This window comes from Arvicanthis niloticus, chromosome X (genome assembly GCF_011762505.2).
Source record: "Arvicanthis niloticus isolate mArvNil1 chromosome X, mArvNil1.pat.X, whole genome shotgun sequence".
NCBI classification, from domain to species: Eukaryota; Metazoa; Chordata; class Mammalia; order Rodentia; family Muridae; genus Arvicanthis; species Arvicanthis niloticus.
The window spans coordinates 88,479,547-88,500,965 of NC_047679.1; the positions used below are offsets into that span (position 1 = coordinate 88,479,547).

Below are 21,419 nucleotides of genomic sequence, written 5' to 3' on the forward strand. Positions count from 1 at the left end.
AAACTTTATTTTTACAGACCTGATAACCAGGCAAAATGTTTTCTTTAGCGGTGTGTATGAAGCAACTAGTGAAACCAGAGACCTCAGGAGATGATCTCACTGTGAACGAAATAATAAACTAAGTGACTTTTCAATAGTGCTCAAAATCAAGGCTGAAGGCACAGTCCAGTGATACTGCAGTTGAGTAGTAGGTCTAAGTCACTGGGTTTGGTCCCCTCTATCAAATGAAAACCACAAAATGGTCACAGGTATACTGGTTAAATACAAGTATTATTTTGAACATTGTTTTATCTTTTCTTACAGTCATTTATTTTTATCCTGATATATTTCTTTTCCTTTTCTTTCTTTGTTTTTTTTTTTTTTTGTTTTTTTTGTTTTGTTTTTTGTTTTTTGTTTTTTTTGTTTTTGTTTTTCAAGACAGGGTTTCTCTGTGTAGTCCTGGCTGTCCTGGAACTCACTCTGTAGACCAGGCTGGCCTCGAACTCAGAAATCTGCCTGCCTCTGCCTCCCAAGTACTGGGATTAAAGGTGTGCACCACCACTGCCCAGCTATCCCTATGTATTTCATTGGTCTTCAGACTCATTGAACAAACCTAAGCAAAAGAAAAGACATCTAATGCCTTAAAATAGGAATTTTAATGATGTTAATTTGTACAATGACTTGGGTATTCCCAAGTTAATTTATAAAGACACTAGGTTTTTAAAAATATAATATTGTAACTAATTTCTGGAGCATTTCAAACACATGGAGAGTTTGATCATATTCACCCACCACGTACACACACACACACACACACACACACACACTTCCCCATAACCCCTCCTGGATCTACTCCCTGTCCTTTCTCCCAACTTTATCTCTTGTTTTTATAACCCACCAATTCCTATTGGTGCCACTCGTGGATGTGGTGGGACCACGCCCTGGGACTTGATCAGTTAACTAGAGGCCAAATCCTTACAAACAACTAGCTCTCTTTTCTCCAGAATCTATCAATTCTCAACACCCTACCCCACCAACCCCAAGGCCACATTGACTAGCTGGAACTTGTACAGGCACCCAGAGCTCCTGGCCCCAAAGTTTTAATGAAACTTCATTTCAGTTTCTCTTTAAGACTCCTTCAATGTCCTTTTAAAAGCTAACTCCTAAGTTCCCTAAATAAATATTGGCAGTGTTCCTTGGAAAAAAATGCTTTAGCAACTTTCCAAAGAAGGAAAAAAATATATTGTTCATAAAGCCAGGAGGGAGGGGGAGGGAGGGAGGGAGGGAGGGAGGGAGGGAGGGAGGGAGGGAGGAGAGAAAAGAGAAGAGAGGAAAGAAGGGAGAGAGGAAGGGAGGGAAGAAGGGAAGGAGGAAGAGAAGAGTGGAGGGAGGGAGGGAGGGAGAGGGACAGAGACAGAGAGATGCTAGAAATCATCAAATCTGTAAGAAAGTTACTTTGTGCTTCTAGTCTGACCATATTAGATAAAAAGATGACCAATCTTGTAACTCACTCAAACCCACTATCCTTTCCCTCTAACATACAAAAAGATCCCAGTAAGTCATATTCTTAAATGGCTAGCAAAATAACACCTTTAATTGTGTTTTCCTCAGAATCACCCACTGTTATAGCTGGTAGATCAATGACAGAGGCAATGGAGTAGGAGGGAAAGCACCTGGGATGTGGACTTGGGCCAACCATCCTACAGAAAGTCATGTGACCCGTTTCACAATCTCAGCCTCTTCACCTACAAAGTGGAGGTGATAAGAAGATCTATCGGAAGGAAAATGAAATGAAAATGTACTCAGAAAATATCTACTTGTAGCATTTGTGTAGAAATGGCAGCTATGGATTACTTGTGTGATTTTAATATGAAATGTACCATCCGGGTCAAGTGTCCAACTATGTCTCTTGCTGATGCCATTATTTAGGGAAGCAGTAGGAACTTTAGGCCACAGGATCTAGCTAGAGGGTTTGCCATTGGTCCTCCAGGTCCTTGAGCTTTTTCTTTCTTTCTCTGATTTCTGGCAGCTGTGAGATGATCCCACATGCTCTCACCTCAGTGACGTTCTATCTCTCCGCATAGAATCAACAAAAGCCTAGGACTATAAACGGAAACCATGAACAAAAACAAATCCTTTCTCTCAACTTGTTTGTCAGGTACTTTTTCACAGTGAGAAAAAGTCCAAGACAATTATCAGGGGCAACTGCCTCATTTACACAGGGGAATTTAAAGAGAAACAAATGAAAGATGCTACACCAACATCAGTCATTCTTCAGGCTCTTAATTACCAGCTGGCCTTTTCTTAAATCTGAAGTCTAAAATCCTTGAGCTACTTTCTTCACAAAATTTTTCTGACCATGAAGCCCCCTGTACCCTACAATTTCCAAATATTCCCTTAGTTTATGAATTATATAAAATAAAATATGTCTAAACTGTCAGTGTGCAATCCTTCAAATTAAAACACTATGATTTAAAAAAACCTGTCTTCTTCACTTTGGCCCTGTAAGACACATGACATAATGAAAGTGTCCATTATTCAGATAGAAAACATTTAGCAATATGTTTAAATCATAAACACTTCCATTTATTGAATGTTTACTATGTGCCAGTCACAGAAGCAAACACATTACACACAGTAGTTCCTATAACACACAGGTCTATAAGGTAGATAGTATTCTACTGGTTAGATTGCTTTATGGCTTGTCGTTGTTGTAAACTTGACACAAGCTAGGGTTATCTGAGAAGAGGGAACCTTAACTGAGGAAATACCTCCATGCAAAGCTTGTAGGCAAGTCTGTGGAACAATATTTATTTATGTATTCATTCATTCATTCATTTATTTACATGTATGGGTATACAAGTCAAAGGACAACCTTCCATCATGTGGACCCGGGGTTTAAATTCAGGTTGTCAGACTTGATAGCCTCTACCCACAGAGCTATCTCTTCACCCCCATCCTCATGATTAATGATTGGTTTGGGAGGGCCCAGCTCACTTTGGATGGTGCCACCGATGTGCAGGTGGTTCTGGGTGGTATAAGAAAGCAGGCTGAGTAAGCCATGGGAAATAAGCCAACACATAATATTCCTCTATGGCCTCTACTTCAGCGCCTGTCTCCAGGTGAACTCCTTGGCTTCCCTTTACGATGTGAGCTGAAAGGAACCCTTGCATCCCCTAAGCTGCCTTCAATGTTTTGTCATAGCAGCAGAAAGCAAAGAAGGACACATTTATTTCTAAAAGTAAAAAATTGGCCAAAAATCTTGGATACTCATCAATTTAAGAAAACATGAATGTGAATGATTAAGTATGTTTTAAAAGATCACTATCACATAAACCCACCTAAAAGAGAAGGAAGACCTCTTTTCAAACAGCCTGCTTCCAGGAACTGAGCCTAGGTCATCTGCAGGAGCAGAAGCAATCTTAATAGCTAAGACATCTCTCCAGCCCCGAACATCCTACATCTCTATTAGATCTTTTTCATGAGGAGACATTTAAAACAAGTCTTTTAAAGGTGAACCTATACATTGTAGAATCATTTCTAATCCAGGCTGTCTAGGCAGGTAGCTTCAGACTCTGTGGATAACTTCAACCTGAGAGCTCATTTTAATTAAAAAAATATTAAGACTTTTGCCTGAGGCCTGAAAACATAGTTCAGTCATTTATAATAATGCATTGGTCTTGCAGAGAACCCAGATTTAACCATCCATAACTTCAGTTCTGGGAGGTCTGATGCTGCCTTCTTACCTGTACAGACACTAAGTATGCATGTGGTACACATATACATGCAGACAAAATAGTCACCCAAAAATTAAAAAAATAAATTAAAAAATCCAATAAAAATATTTTTGCTTAGTTTTTCACTCTTAGAAATAATATCCTTGCACATGTATCTTTTTGGTATCTGGCTAAGCTTCTTTATGTATGCTTTGGATATAGCTTAATGGTAATGCTTGTCCAGCCTGCACAATACCCCAAGATTTAATCATCGCCACTGCAAAGTCAGAAAACAAAACCTCTCTGTAAGGAGACCTCAGTAAGTGGAAATGATGTCAGAGAGGAAATGCATGCTACATTTAAAGATCTTGTCAAACTGTCTGGAGAAAGAGCCTTAGCCAGAGTGTGTGACTGCCAGTTTCTTCATATCCTTTACAAAATTGAAAGATATCTATCAGAAAGATTTGCTCATCTGATAGAAGAATGTTCCTTCTTGTCTAATAAGCTTTCACATGCCTATACTAGAAGTCTGGAGGCAGAGGAAGAAGGATTTTTCTTTTCTTTTTTGATTTTTCAAGACAGGGTTTCTTTGTGTAGCCCTGGCTGTTCTGAAGGCCCAGGCTGGCCTTGAGCTCAGAGAACCACCTGCCTCTGCCTCCCAAGTGCTGGGATTAAAGGCATGCAAAAGAAAAGGGATGGGGCACCACCACTCTGCAAATAATTGTCATGTTTGTTTATTTTGTTTGTTTTTTTGTTTCAAGACATAGTCCCACTGTGTAGCTCTGGCTATCCTGGTGTTGAGTTCTGGGTAGAAGTCAAAATGACCCAGAAAAACACTCACTTTAGATACAGAAGCTTAAAAATGAAAGCTTTATTTTCTGAGTGCTCAGGGAGGCGGCCGGCCCCGGAACTGAACCTAGTCCCAGAAAGGAGATTGTGCAACATTTTTTAAAGTTGGTAACAAAAAGAGATGGGAGAATTTCCGTGAGCTACAAAGTTATCCAAGGGAGTACCAGTTGGAGACCTGGCTTCAAGGTCCACAATTCATTCTCCCAGACTTTAAGTCCGGAGCTTAGAGTGATAAGGGGTAGTAGCTCAGCGTGATAAGGAAACAAAAGAGCGGGTCAGCTACAAGTAGTTAATTAGGGCATAGCAGGCACTTGGTTATATATTTTTATAACTTATGCACCTTGGATTAGCTAACAGCAATTTCTATATTCTTTGCCAGTTAACAGACAATCAAGAAAACATTTGGAGAAATGGGATAGGTGTTCTTTTCTAGGCCTGAGAACATGAACTTGTTTGACCCTGCCAGCAAGATGGAGACATCCTTGAGACGGTGGGACTCAGACAACTCTTACAACAGAAGCTGTTCAGCTCTAGGGAAATCCCCAGGAGCCCTAGGGCCTGGGACCTTGAATTTAGTTTCTCCTTATGATTAAATGGAGTCTGAAAACAAATGGTAGTACTAAGAATAAGTTTCTTTTGCTTTTTCCCAACTCTGGAACGCAGTATGTAGACCAAGCTCATAGAGGATGCAAACTCATAGAGGTCTGCCTGCCTCTGCTTCCCAAGTGCTGGGATTAAAGGCATGTGCCACTAAACTAAGCTTAAGGTGTTCTTCAAATAGTGCTGAAATTTTCTTCTTATGTAACATTAGTATCTCATAATTCTCCAACACGCATGTCCCACATAATCTGTTTATTCCCATACCACTTTGTGGGATATTTGAGTTTGTCTTTAAAATTTTCCATAACTTATAAACTATAAATCGTGACTATCTTTGTTCATAAGCTTGTGATTCTCTTCACTTTTGGAACATTTAAAACTCACGGAATGAGCCGGGCGGTGGTGGCGCACGCCTTTAATCCCAGCACTTGGGAGGCAGAGGCAGGTGGATTTCTGAGTTTGAGGCCAGCCTGGTCTACCGAGTGAGTTCCAGGTCAGCCAAGGCTATACAGAGAAACCCTGTCTCGAAAAACAAAAAACAAACAAACAAACAAAAAAAAAAAAACAACTCACGGAATGAAATAAAAGCATTTAAGGTAATTGATACATTTTATCAGAACACCTGTCTGGATTCAATGGTGCCTGCCTTTAATCTCAGCACTCTGGAGGCAGAGGTAAGCCTCATCTACAAGAGTTCCAGGACAGCCAAAGCTTCACAGTGAATCCCGACTTAAAAAAAACCACCACAACAACAAAAATAAAAACTCTTCCTCTAATTTTCTTTTTTTTTTTTAAAATTATTTTATGTATTTGAGCACACTGTAACTGCCTTCAGACACACCAGAAAGAGGGCATTAGACTCCTATTACAGATGTTTGTGAGCCACCATGTGGTTGCTGGGAATTGAACTCAGGACCCCTGGAAGGGCAGTCAGTGCTCTTAACCACTGAGCCATTTCTCTAGCCCTCTTCCTCTAATTTTCTAAAGAAATTGAAAAAGAATTTGTAATTGTTTTTTGAAGGGACTCTGGCTAGCTTGAGGTGGCAAGCGTGGCTCTGGCAGGCCTTGCCCTTCTCCAACATTCCCTCTGCCTTGCTTAAAAAATATTAGATTACATTCCTGAAGCTAGCCCCCAAGGTCTGGTGCCATATTTGGCCATTTCCTCTTCCTGAGGCTAACTACGAAGATTCAATTATCAAAGTATTGCAGCCCAGCAATCAAAAATCCCTTTTGTATCACCTAATTAACATGCCCAACTAAAATCAAACATCTCATCTTAACACAGGGTTAACCTTGTACCTTTATAAACCACCATTTTCGTAGGTGCCACGCTTGTCTCCTCTCTATCCAAAGGCAATCTTTTGTCTCACTCTGGGACAAATAGCCCTGACCCTCTCCTTTACCCTTTTCACCCCTCTCCCTTGTCCCTTTCTCCTTCTCCCTCCACTTCTAACTCCTAACTTTGTCTCTTATTCCATGCCCTTTGTCCCATCTGGGGCAAATAAATCTCCATTTTGCTGAGAAATTGGTCTAGGGGATCCTGAGCCAATACTCTTCAATCTTAATAAGTAAATGGCCAATAAGAAAAATTTACAAGCTGATGCTTTAAAGTCTCATGTGCAATTTTTAAAAATTCCATCAGCCCATAGGAAGACCAGCAGTGTCAACTGACCTGGACCCCAGAGATCCCTCAGACACTGACTGAACCACCAACCAGGCAGCACACACCAGTTGATATGAGGCCCCCAACAATACAGCAGGGGACTGCCTGGTCTGGCCTCAGAGAGAGTAGACACGCCTAACCCTCTAGAGACTTGAGGCCCCAGGGGTGCAGACCTGGAAAGGGATGAAGTCTGGACTGTAAAAAAAAGATTAAAGAATAAAAACAAGAACAAACAAACAAAAAACCTCCATCAGCCAGCCTGGTGGTGCATGCCTTTGATCTCAGCACTTGGGAGGCAGAGGCAGGCAGATCTCTATCAATTCAAAGCTAGCTTGGTCTACCATAGCAAGTTCCAGGACAACCAGGGCTGCATAGAGAAACCTTGTCTCAAAAAAAAAAAAAAAAACAATCAGCAGCCAAAAATACTATTTGTTTCAGAGCAAAGAGAAGTATTCTTGTTTAAATCTGAGTTTGGGAGGTAGTTCCTTCCCTCCTAGGGGTACAATATAGTTTAACATTATATTAGGGAAACTGTGAGGAGAGAGATCATAGTTAAACAGAAATCACTGTCCTTAAATGATAGGTCAGCTACAATTTTGCTTTCCTCTCCTACACCCTGATTTTCATCCTTCAGAGCTTCTACTGTTTGGGGGCATAAGCAGACCAACCAAAAGCTGAAGAAAAGACTTTGCAGAAACACAAGAAACGTGCTGTTAGAAAGTATGTCTGGAAATGAACATGGAAGAATAGCCAAGAAGTAATAAAAATATTGAGAACTGATACAGTCTGCAAATGATGTAAATGAAATCAATTCCCCCATACACTTACCTGATTGTGGCTTTAATAGCTCCTTTATCTGATACAGTGGGAGTTGGGGTAGGGGAAATAACATGATCAAAATATAGTGTATGAAAAATATTTTTAATTTCAAAACAAAAATACAGAAACCTTAAAAACTGGGAATCCACCCTACCTAATGTGACGACCATGTCAATTACACTCAACTGAGATGGATCTTTTCCATTGGCAACTTGAGCCTCTATTGAGCAGGCAGTCCAGAAGATGTGATCTATGTAGGAAGGATTGTATTACATTTAGGTACAGCAGAGCAAAAGCTTCTCTATAGTCTTGGCATTGTAACAAAGAGTTAATGGTAATGAGTTGACCACAATCTGTGAGACTTACATTAGAAAGTCTGGAGAGAGACCTCACTGGTGGTGGTCCTTGGTGTGTAGGGGGAATCATAATAGCATCTTTATGATTTTTCCTACAAGCAAGAAGGGATGGGAGGAAAGCATTTAAAAACCCAGTACCTCCCCGTAAAAAAAAAAAAAAAAAAAAAAAAAAAAAAAAAAAAAAAAAAAAAAAAAAACCACACCATCAGATCATATGAAAGTAAAAGTGACATCACTTTATGTCATAGAAGTTATAGAATTAAAAGACTGGGAAAGTTCTAGACAGGGCAAAATATTTTATCCACTGACTAGAATATAGAAATATGTCCTGTCAGAACTGGTTGCCCTATGTTTGATAAACAAACATATATGACACATATTGCAAAACACAGATTAAGAACCTCAAGGCAAAGGGCAGATCATCACTGATACAATTATATCAAGTCACTCTGCTAGTATACAAAACAAAAGAAGCTCTTGGTACTTCAAAGTCTGGATTTCTAGGCTTGTGCTTTGTTGATACAGGTTTGACTGAAACAAGTTTTCACTTACTACAATTACGTATAAGAAGCAATACTCATTTGCCTTTGAAATGTGAAGTCACTAACAGTAAACCTCTCAAGTGGAATTTTAGGGCTGAAAAATACTTTTAAAGATTGTCTACAGTCCAAATTCTTTATTTCTTTACAAAGAGACTTCACAAAAGTATGTAATGTACGAACATATTTCAGAACAGGAAGGAGAAACACTCATCTCTGCACTCTAGGCCCAACGTTCAACATACTGGACGACATTGCCTACCTCCTACTAGTGTCCCAGAGGGTTCACAATTTAACAATGAGCAAAATTTCTTACAAGATCATTTGTTATATTAAGCTTGTTTAGATTTTAAGATATCGGTAATAACTAAGGAAAATACAATCTTTTCACTTTATGTGAAATGTGTCTAAAGAAGCAAATAAAATTTTGGGTTTTTTTGTTGTTGATTGTATGTTTGTTTGTTTTGACACGGGATCTCTTTATTTTGTAACCTTAGTTTTCCTTAGAACTCCCTATGTAGACCAAACCAGCCTTGAACTCACAATGATCTAACTACCTCTGCCTCCAGAGTGCTGAGATTAAAGGCTTGGGCCACCATACCCACCTGAAATCAAGTAAACATAAATTTTTTTTTCTCCTTGATATAATTTTAGGAATCTCCTGCAATTTCCCAGTTTATTCATCTTTTATCTGCATATGCTCAACAAAGTTTCATTCTATGTTTCAAAATCCTTTATACGCAATGGACTTATCTGCTTCATAGTCATAGTCAGTTTGTCCCAGATGCTATTGCTTCTATTATGTCATATGTGCCATTTTATTCTTGGTGTTAGTTTAGCTGTGCCAGCAAATAGTCCAAGCCTTTATGCTTAATATCAAGTGGGAACTTTTTAAATGTTGATTAAAAAATAGACTTTTTGGGAGTTAGGGACAGGAAGACATTTGTGCTTCTGTAAATATAATCTCCCAGCACAAGCTTTCTCATTCTTATTCGCTATTCATCTTTTCATCTTCTGAACTATATAAAAGAACTTGTGAAATTTCAAAAACATTCCAAAATAGGAAGTTATCTACATTGAAATGAAAAAAAAAAAAAAAGAAAGAAATCATGCCAAAAAGGATATTCTACATCATTAGTCATCAGAAAAAAATACATCAAGAAGATAACAGGGGAAGATATCATTTCATATACACATGGATGCTAAAAAAAATTGAAAAGTATTACCTGAAAAAACAACAAGGATTGGCAAGGATATTTTTAAAATGGAATCTTCCTACATTGCTGCCAGAAAAGCAAAATGATACAGCTGCTTGGGAAAGTAGTTCATCCGTTCCTCAAAAAGTTAAACCTAGAATTACTGAATAACCCAACAATCTCATTTCCAAATGTTTACCCAAAATAACTGAAAATGAATATGAAAACAAACGTACACATGCAACACTATTTACAAAGGCAAAAATGTGAAACCAAATCAAGTATTTTTGAACTCAAATATCTATCAACAGGTAACTGAACAACCAGATGTGTTGTACTTATTCAGTGGAATATTTTCATCCATAGAAATGAAATAAAATGAAATACTGATCTATGCTATGAAATAGATGAGCCTTGAAAGTATTAAACTAAGTGGAAGAAGCCAGGAACAAAAGGTCACGTAGTATGATTCCATTTGTAGAACATCTAAAATACATTCATAATCACAGAATGGAAAATGGTAGATGCTAGGCGTAATAGGCAAGGATTTTTTCTTTGGGCCTTGGGGAAGGTTGTAGAATGAGAGGTTTGGTGACTTACAAAGTCCTGATACTGTTTAACTCTAAAAAAATACTTAATTTTATATTATTTGAACTTCACCTGTATGTGTATGAGTTTTGAAAAGAATCTGCATTGGAATCTTGAAGCCAAAGATTTATAACTTTTATTTTCCAAAAGCTCTCAAAAACGTGAATATGTGGCACATGGCCTATAATCCCAGCATATAAGAGGCTCAGGCAGGAGCATTGCTGTGAGCTTAAGGCCAGCCTGATTACATAGAAAGTTCAAAGCCAGCAGCAGCTTAGGCAGCGGCCTGCAGAGAGCAAGCCCTTGCCCCCTCCCCCCCCCCCCCCCGTTCGAATCCCTGATTTCTCCTTGTGACTCTACCCGAGTCTCTTGGGGGCGGGGGGGGGGGGGGGATTTGGCCGGGCGGTGGTGGCGCACGCCTTTAATCCCAGCACTTGGGAGGCAGAGGCAGGCAGATTTCTGAGTTCAAGGCCAGCCTGGTCTACAGAGTGAGTTCCAGGACAGCCAGGGCTACACAGAGAAACCCTGTCTTGAAAAAAAAAAAAAATGTTCCAAGCCAGTGCTGTCTACAAAGTGAAACCCTTGTCTCAAAAAACAAATAGTTACTGAAAGATATCCATGAAGACATTGTGGATAATAATCCTTCAGAAAACAAAACGTAGAAGAGCAACTTTCTTGGGATGAAATTATCTTCAACAAGATTTAGAATGATTATCTGGCTTGTATGTCATTTATATTTTCATATGTATATGTATGCATGTGTGTGTATATGTGTATCACTTCTTATTTTGTTTTTATTTATAATTATAACTTAACTCTGCAATCCAACTAGACTTGGAGAGGAATGAGGAAAATGTGGAACCTAAAGAAGATCAGTGTGAACAGAGATTACAGAGTATTAGGAGCAGATGGGTTGGGGGAGCTCTTCTGAGCTACAGAAGGAATGATCTGGTGGGTAAGATACCGGCTAATCAAAAGAATTGGAGCTGTCCACAGGTGAAAATGGTGATCTTCTTACTGGTCTTGCCATTCCTAAACCTAAAATGCTTCCAGAATGCTCATGCCTTTATTCACCTTCCCAGTGTCTACGTGTTTGCCATCCATCTACTTCACAGTGCAGATTTGGAAAACAACAGCAACAATAACAACAGCAAACCAAAAACAAAACAAAATCATGGAATGGTTCAGCATTTGCTGTGGACAAGATGCCAGGACCAGTATAAAACAGAATGAAGTCCTCAGCCTCAAATTTCTCTCTGTAGATGGATCTGCTGCCAATGCCATTATGGTATGTGACATTGCTACCCTAGTGCATGAATTCTGGAATAATGGTGTGAAAGGAGGAACTTTTATAACCAAATCCTTTCTCCCCAGTGCTCAGAGTACGAAAGTTTTCTGCTGTCTTTGGAATTTTTTCTGCAAACAGCTCATAGTGGACTCTGCCCAAGGGGTCACCATCAGTAGTGATGTTGAAGAACATGATGGGGTTCATAGCTGCAGCAAGTGGAGACAGGGAACAGTGGGGGCAGCAAGCAGCCTTGTGGTTACACTGATCCATCCCTGCAGCCCCACGACACTGCATTTATAAACACTTCAGTGAGTTCTTAATTCATATATAATATCAAACACAACCATTTTGTGATGTAACATAAATTGCACATTACATGTCATGCTCTTAAATTATTTACCTCTATAATTTATTTTTAAAAGCTAATCAAATTTATTTACAAATCTTTTGTTTCAATTTCCAGCAAGCCTGATGACGTGAGTTCCATTGATCCCCTAGGACTTACATGATGAAAGGAGAGAACTGAGTTCTGCAAGTTGCCCTGCCCTTTGACAATACAAACACCCCCCCAACACACACACACAGAGAGAGAGAGAGAGAGAGAGAGAGAGAGAGAGAGAGAGAGAGGCAGAAACAGAGACAGAGACAGAGACAGAGAGTATAAAAACATTTCAAATAATGCCACATGTCCCTGGGGGTGAAAAAAAAATCTCCCTCTGTTTAGACTCACTATATTACATCATTATCTTTTTTATTATAGTAACCTTAATATTATTTTTACTAACTTCAACTTTTCCCTTTTGTCAAAAAAACCTCTTTGATGTTCAATGTTTAAGAATTATTCTTCCAACCCTCTGTGACTCTTTCACTAACAGCTTCAAGATAATTCTCAGTTTTCAATTTTGTCTAGCCCTTCATAATAATTAAAGCCAGTGATTGGATGTTATTTCCATCCTGGGTAATATTATCTGTCTTAGTTCACTCTCTGTTGCAGCGTGAGGAGGAAAGCCGTACAAGTTACAGCCCATCATCAGGGAATCTAAACCAGAAACTCCTGGCAGGAACTTGGAGTCAAGAACTGAAGCAGAGACCATAGGGGAACACTTGTTCTCAATGGCTTGCATGGCTACCATTCTTATATAGGCCAGGCCAACCTGGCCAGGAATGATTCTACCTACAGTGAGCTGGGTACTCCATTATCAATCAGGAAACACTAAAATGTCCCTCGGACAGGCCCCACAGATCAATCTGATAGGGACAATTCTTCAATTGATGCTACTTCTTCCCAGGTGACTCTAGTTTGTGTCAGCTTAACAAAAACTAACCAGAACACTATCTAACAAAAACAAGTCTCTAAATTGCTTTACCTTAAGGTGTAAATTAATAGTTCAACTTTTTTTTCATTTGGGGAATCTGCATACTTATATGACTAACTACAAAGAACTTTCTATCTTCCATTGACATTGCCGTAAGTGCAATTTAAGAATGATGCTGTTTTTCTGTTAATGCTTCTTTGTTGCAGAAAGACAGTTCACTCATTTATGGATAATAATGCTTCAACTACAGGAATGAAATAGGATTCTTTCAAATCAGTGATGTCTGCCAAACCCAGCAATTTTCAGTCCATTTCTATAGTATTTGGGCAGAGAAAGCCATCTTAACTAGTAGTTAAGGTTTAACTTAACTCAAGGCTTGATGATCTTTGTGGAGTGACTTTTCCTTTTATATTATAGTTCCCTCTTGCATTTGTTCTTCCTCTTCCCCCAGTACAAACAGCCTATTCATTCTTCTGTGTAGTACAGTATCTGTTAAGCTGAAGTCAGTGCTGAAAGCTTGTCTTAAATCAGTGACACTTCTTTTATGCCTTTCTTTACTTATAAGACTGTAAAACAAGACTTTGGGGCCTAGCCTAGAGAAAGACTGATAAGAGGGATTTTGCTTAGTGTTTCTCTTTGCTGACTATGCAGAATGAGAGAAAGAAAATTAGAAAGAAAACTGGGGAGAGCAAGAGGTTGGCATTTTTGGCTGATTCTTTGATCTTGAGTCCCCAAAAGAACTTCATATAGCCAAATGCTAAGGGGACCATTGTAGCTGGTCTTTCTTCTTTGTGAGTTCCTCGTTTTCCTTACCCTTTATCCTCACAGTTTCACCTTGTCACTAGATAGGAAAGGAAGAAGAATAAAGGGGAGAGAGATAGAGATCTATGAATCTAATTGTTCTCAGTTCTTTGAGCACAACTACTAACAAACCGAAACCATCCCACCAACATCACCAATGACCAACAACCACCCACCCTATCTCTTGGGGCCCTAACTTTCTGAAAAGTTCTCAGAATTCCAAATGATCACACAAACTATCTACAGTTGGCAAAATCACACCTCTGCTAGAACATAAGGCAAACCATAGTTACCTGCTATGGACAGTCTGAAGCAGCATCATATACCCACACCAGGGAATGAAAAGAAAACATATTCTTATATTTCCTTTTTTGTTTTGTTTTTTTTTTTGTTTGTTTGTTTTTGTTTTTGTTTTTTGAGACAGGGTTTCTCTGTATAGGTCTGGCTGTCCTGGAACTTATTCTGTAGACCAGGCTGGCCTTGAACTCAGAAATCCGCTTGCCTCTGCCTCCTAAGTGCTAGTATTAAAGGCATGTGCCATCACTGTGCAGCTTCTTATAATATTTCTGAGTTTTTAAAAAGAAACCAAAATTCCAGAATTCTCACTACAAACCATTTTTATGAGGAACTTTCCATGACGCTGGCATCTAATAATCATGTTCATAATAGAAAAAAATTATGACACAGTTGGATGAGCCCCAGATTCCAGTACCTCAGGAGCTAGAAACTGTGTGGAATTTGTGCCCTGGACACAGACAATACTGTTTACACAAGAGGCATCAGTGACAGCTAGCAAACTCTAATGTGAATATCTAAGCAAGCCTGTTGCAACACATGTTAAACCATCCAGCTAAAGAGATCCAGAAAAAAAAAATTACAACTGGAGTCTGTTTGGATGGGGCTCTACTTCTCTTGTGAATAGATGGAAATTTGCAACTGATATAATCTGGGTTTCATATGATCCCATTTCGCCATCTAGAAAAATCTAGGATATTTGGGTCATAGGAGTCTTATTTTCTAGACTGCAATCTTAAAAACAACAGAGAATTCTACAATCTGGCTTGATCTTAGAAAAATACTGGTCAGGCATGGTAGTGCACATTTATAATCCTAGCACTTGAGAGACAAAGGTGGATCCCTATAAGTTTGAGGCCAGTCCAGTCTACATAATTCTAGGCCAGCCAAAGTTATATAGTGAGACCCTTCCTTTGAAAGAAGGAAAAGAAGGTGGAAAAGGGGGAGGAGGAAGAAGAGGAGGAGGAAGAGGAGGGAAAAAAGGAAAGAAATATCATGTGACTCCTGAGCCATTACCCTCTCTAAAGGGCCTTCACACTATCTTGTCTAACAGCATAACTGGCTATCACTCTGATCCTCTGTAAATACCCCTCCATTAGTGTTTGCCACATAGTCTCCCAAGTCAATAGGGATATTATGACTTCAGAAAAGTCCTCTATCTTATATTTCCTTTGTCCCTCTTCATAAGCTGAGTATCCTTCTACAAACACACATTGTGCAGAGAGCTCAGTCTCGTCTCTCAGTTCATAGTATTTCTTTTGTGAGGGTTGATATCTGAGAACCCAGACGTTTGCTACTTTTAGATAACAATATCTTTGCATCTCATTTTTTTGGCTTGTTTACCTAATGCAGAAAACCAAGCACTCAAATTATATATTTATTATTTATTTTACTATTCACTTTATATTCTGCTCACTGCCCCCTCCCAGTCATCCCCTCCAACAATCCTTTCCCCACCTCCCTTCTCCTCTGAGTGTGTGTGGCCCACTGGGTATCCCCCCACCCTTGCACTTCAAGTCTCTGCAAGGCTAAACACTTCCTCTCCTCCTGAGCCCAGACTAGGTAGAAGAACATATCCCATATACAGGCAACAGCTTTTCAGATAGCCCCTTCTCCAGTTGTTTGGGACTCACATAAAGACCAAGCTGTACATCTGCCTCATGTGTGCATGGTGACCTAGTTCCAGCCTGTGTATGTTCTTTGGTTGGTGGGTGGTTCAGTCTCTGACAGCTCCAAAGGTCCAGGTTAGTTGACTCTGTTGGTCTTCCTGTGGCGTTAGTATAGGCCACAATCCTTCATCCTGTTCTTCCATAAGTGCCCCCAGGCTCCATCCACTATTTGGCTGTGGGTGCCTATACCTGTCTTAGTCAGCTGCTGGGTGGAGCCTCTCAGAGTACAACAAGCTCCTGTCTGTAGGCATAACAGAATATTATTAATAGTGTTAAGGCCCATGGAATGGGTCTTAAGTTGGGCCAGTTATTGGTTGGCCATTCTCTCCATCTCTGCTCTATCCCCTGTGCCTGAATTTCTTGTGGACAGTATAAATTTTGGGTCAGAAGTTTTGTGGGTGGGTTGGTATTCCTATTGTTCCATTGGGGTTCCTGACTGGCTACAGGACGTGGCCTCTTCAGGTTCCATATCTCCAGTGCTGTGAGTCACAGCTGAGGTCACCCCCATTGATTCTTGGCTACCTCCCTTGTCCCAGGTCTTTATCTCTTCCTCAAGATGCCCCCTACCTCCCCACCTCTGTTAATTTAAAGTAACTATGATTCATAAGTTAATGAATCTAGAAGAAAGAGTACATAACCAGTGTCATAGTTACTGCTCTATTGTTGTGAAAGGACACCATGATGAACGCAACTCTTATTAAAGAAAGCATTTAATTGAGGGCATGCTTACAGTTTTAGAGCATTGGTTCATGATTATTGTCATGGTTAGCTGACAGGCATGGTGCTGGAGCAGTAACTGAGAGCTTTACATCCTGATCTGCAGGCAGAAGGCAATGAGAGAAGATAAACACTGAGCCTGTCTTGGACTTTTGAAACCTCAAAGCCCACTCCTATTGACACTCCTATTGACTCCTATTGACACACTTTGGAAAGTCAGTTATGTCAAATGATGTTTTTCTGGGGCACACAGGTGAAAGGATGTTTTGCTAAAGCATACAGGTGAAATGATGTGTGATGTTTAGAACAAACATAAATATGACCTCACAAACAGTGGGAGTGCAATCATTGGTTTGCTTTGCTCTGCCTCTCTAGTCTTTGCTGACCAGGTGACTGTATTGGTTTGCCTTACTTTGCATTGCTGAGCTTCATTTGTGGTAACTTCATAAAGAGAATTGCATCAAAGAACTGCAGCTTCTTGCCGATTCCTCGAACTCAGGCCAGTTGGAAAGCCTTACAGTTTCTTCTGGATTGAACTACCCTTGATGATTCCTGTGAGGTATATGTTGAGTGAGTTAGACTACAGCTGCTGGTTTGTGTGTGGTGTCTGCCAAGTGGACTGGACTGCAGCTGCTTATTTGTGTTTGGTGTTTGCTAGTGGACTGAACTGAGATCAACAAAGATTGGAATCTCCCCGAAGAACTATTTCTAAACTGGACCACTTTCCCTGTATCCTAATATCCTTTCTTTTCCACTACCTCTGGTGAGCAGTGGGCTAGAGGGGAGGCTGAACTTTTGTTGAAAAATTTATGCCTACAACACACCTCCACCATGAAGGACTCACTTACTCTAATATAGCCCTGTCTCTGAATTCTTCTTAAACAGTTCTGCTCCCTGATGAATAAGCATTCAAATGATCCCATCGGGCCATTCTCATTTAAACCACCACAAAAGTAAAAACAAATGAGCAGGGCTGGAAATGCTCATTGGTAATAAGCATAGATGTCATGTGGGAAGCAAGGTCCTATCTCTGGAACCAAGACAAATGACTAAACAAAAACTCGAATAGATGGACAATACAAGAAAGAGATAAAGGTTCCCTAGAGTAACAGAATTTATAGAGTGCACACACACACACACACACACACACACACAAAGGGGTTTATTAGAACAATTTATAGGCTGTGATCCAGCTAATCCGTCAATGGTTGTATAAGAATCCAGTAGTTGTTCAGTCTACAAGACTGGATGTTTCAGTTGATCTTCAGTGTACACCACAGAAGTAGGCTCTAATGCCAATGAAGTAATGGACTTGACAGCAAAGTGAGAAAAAGCAGGCAAAGAGGAAAAACTTCCTTCTCCCATGTTCTTATATAGGCTTCCAACTGAAAGTGTGGCCCAGGTTATAGGTAGGTCTTTCTGCTTCAAAAGATCTGAGTTAAAGGTGTGTCTTCCCAAACTTGAAGATTCAGATTAAAGGTATGTTTTCTCATCTCAAAGATTCAGATTAGAAGTGGATCTTCCCACTTCAAGTTAAGCAAAAATCCCTCAGAGGTGTACCCCTCCATTTTGGTGTATTAGTTAATTCCAGATATAGTCAAATTAATAATCAAGATTAGCCATCACAGTGTTCTTAGTAGACTGGACACAGCTATGGCAAGAATCGCTGTGCTTAAAGATAAGTCAACAGACACATCCCAAAACTGAAACATGAAGTGAAAAATACCCCACAGAAAACATAAAACACAATGTTTAAGAACTTTGAGTTAACTATAAAGGACATAACATAACGGTATGAAAGAGAACAGAACAGTAAAGAATTAAATAGTGTCAAGTGTGTGTGGTATTTCCCAGTGATCTTAACTCTTAGTGTGCTGAAGTAGCAGGGTCTCAAGTTGAAGGAGAATGAAGTTATCTCAAAATGACTTAAAAAAAAACAAGATTAGTGTGAGACATCAAACCATACACTCAGAAAGTTTAGCAAACCTCAGGGAGAATGAATATCAAATAAACAATCAAAACCACTGCATCTATGTGTAAGATATTACAAAAATCAAAGGAAGAAAGAAATATCTGAAAGAATACAAGAGAAAAGAGAAAAAGAAGTTCTACATAACCAACCCAGCTATCCTGAGACTCACCCAGCAGCTCAGGCTGGCCTCAAAGTCATGAGCCTCCTCTTTCATCCTCCCAAGTCCTAGGATTTGGCTGTCTACTGCCACTTTCAGCAAAAAATATATATATATATATATTATATAGAGATTAGAATTGCATTTGATTGTCTAAGATATTGTGTCAATAAGAAGTGAGCACAAAAATATTTAAATGTTGCAAACGTTGCAAGAAAATAAAAACAGCAACCTAGAATTATTTACCATGTGAAAATTTCTATCAAATCAAAAGGTAACTTTATAGCTTCTCAGGACATAAAACATTAAGGAAGTTTGTTAAAAGTGACATGCTTTGCAAAGAAAAAAATGCTAAGTTAAGCTCTTCGGGTGGATGAAAAGATGATTTTGTTGCTAAGACGACTGACTACTTTTGCAGAAGACCCAGGTTTGATTCCCATCTCCCACATGGAAACTCATAACCATCTACAATTGGGTCTTGTTGACCCAATGCCTATTCTGGCGTCCTTAGATACTACATGTACATATGGTATACAGACATACATTCAGGAAAAAACACTAATACACTAAATAAATAAACAAACAAATAAATAAACAAATAAAATTAAAATAAGTTCTTTAGAAGGAAAGAAGATTATACATACATGAAAGTTATATATAGATAGGAATAATATATATAATATTTGATCTGCATTAAAAATAAATAACATTAAAAAGGTATAAGTGATGTCCATCCCTGCAGACAACTCTCTGCCCCAACTCTCAAGCAAGTATCTCCACAATAGCAAACAAATGTGTGATGGAGGGGTGAGAAAGATGGAAGAGCAGTGTGTGCTATGTGGAGGGAGGCAGAACTAAAGACAAGACAGCAGTGACAGGTGTTAGAGAGAGCTGAGTTTGACAGTGGATCAAGTCAATGCTCAATGGGGTCCTCGGGGTGGTATGTAGCAGCCTGGAGCTTCCACAGATGCATACTCAGTCCCCAAACACTACACCCTGCTGCAGGATCTCCCTATCAACATTATGGAGACTCAAAATGAGGAATGGTTCACTTTTTGGATTGGACCTCCTCGAAGGATTACAGTGGTCCATGCTGCCACCAAGGGTCATATCTGGATCAGTAGTCCTGATGCAGCTGGGGTCCAGGTTGATGTCCATGGCCCATATTAAGCACAGAAGTCCATGCAGATGTCTATGGTCTATGCTGCAACCTGAATCCATATCGATATCCGTGTGCCATAATGATGCTAGGAGCCAAATTGATGTGAGTGATCTGAGGTTATAGTGATGTCCATGGTCCCGGCTGCCTCTAAGAGCCTTGTCTGGCACCATAGTCCTACTACAACTGGGGGCCATGTTCACAGCAGGGGTGGTCAACAGAAACTATGTAGAAGCCTGTGATCCATGCTCCTGTTGACTGTCAAGAGCAAGGAAGCTGCTTTGGCAGTAATATTGATGACTGCAAGTACACAGCTGAGAAAGAGGAACATGCAAGGCTTCGGTGACAACTCCTATCTCCCTAGCCCACTTCTCCCAAAGTAACAACCTAGAAAGGAAGCCATCAAAGAGAACTCTTAAAAATTGTGATAAGGATGCTGAAGTGTAGCTCCTACAATTATTGGCTTCTGGTGGTGGTGCAGGTGGAGAAACACTCAGTTTTCTTTATGGGGTGGGTCAATGGGCGTTTGACCACGCTCCAGTGAGAATATAGACAACATAAATTGGACTCGTTTTTTGTTTTGTTTTCTTTTTATTTTGTTGGCGGAAGGGAGGTCACAAGGGTGGGGATGGCAGACATGGAAGGACTAGAAAGTGAGTGTAATCGGGATGCATTATGTGAAATTCCCAACGAATCAATAAAAATATTATTTTGAAAAAAGGAATAAGTGAAACTAAATAAAAACTGTTCTTAATTTTAATTGATCTACTAGATACAACACTTATTCAAAAACACTTATTCAAAAAAAATAGTGACAATGCATTAAATTATATCGGTATATATAATATATGGTAATATCTATGTATAACACATAACAGTAATAAAAAAAGATACAAAGTATGTATTCTATATATGAAACAGTGGAGGATTATTCGAAAGTGGCTTGAGCCAAGGTGGTAGTGGTGGCTTCCTATAATCCCAGCATTTGAGTTGACAAAGAACCAGTTCAAATTTAGCCTAAGTTACACATATACCTTGGTATATATGAAGCTATCATAATGAAATCTGCTACTATGCATGCTAACTTTAACAATTAATTTAAAAAACATAAAGGGGGCTAGGCATGGTGGCACACACCTTTAATGCTAGCACTTGGGAGGCAAAGGCAGGTGAATCTCAGAGATCAAGGCTAGTCTGGTCTACAGAGCTAGGTCTAGGCAGTCCAGGCTACACAGAGAAATCCTGTCTTGAAATATATATATATATATATGAGATTACATACATATGTCATATTTATGAAGCCTACTATCAATATAAAGTGAAAGTATAAAGTGAAAGTATAAAGTGAAAGTATAAAGAAAGATGTAAAACCAGCACACAAAGAGAAACGGACAATTTTTAAAACCTACTAAAATTGAATAAGTAATCAACACTTTTCCAAGATAGCAGCAGGGTCAAATGGTTTCATTGATAGACTGTACCAACTAATTAAGGAAATAATTAAAATAAATTTCTATACTCTCCTTCATAGGCTAGCTTTATCCCAATATCCAAATCAGACAAACATCAAGTGAAAATAACACTACAGACCAATATCTCATATGGACAGATATAAAACTCTTCAATAAATTGTTAGCAAATAGTATCAAAAATTATACACCATAGCCAGTGTATCTATACTAGAACTATACGCCTTGTTCAATATTAGAAAAATCAATGAATGTAATACATTCCCGCAAG

At 39.3% G+C, this 21,419-nt stretch overlaps 1 pseudogene; it reads right to left on the reverse strand.

Annotated features, from left to right (window-relative positions):
* Positions 1-11,276: 11,276 nt before the first annotated feature.
* Positions 11,277-11,863, reverse strand: LOC117695067 (peptidyl-prolyl cis-trans isomerase A-like; annotated as a pseudogene).
* Between the last annotated feature and the right edge of the window lie 9,556 nt (positions 11,864-21,419).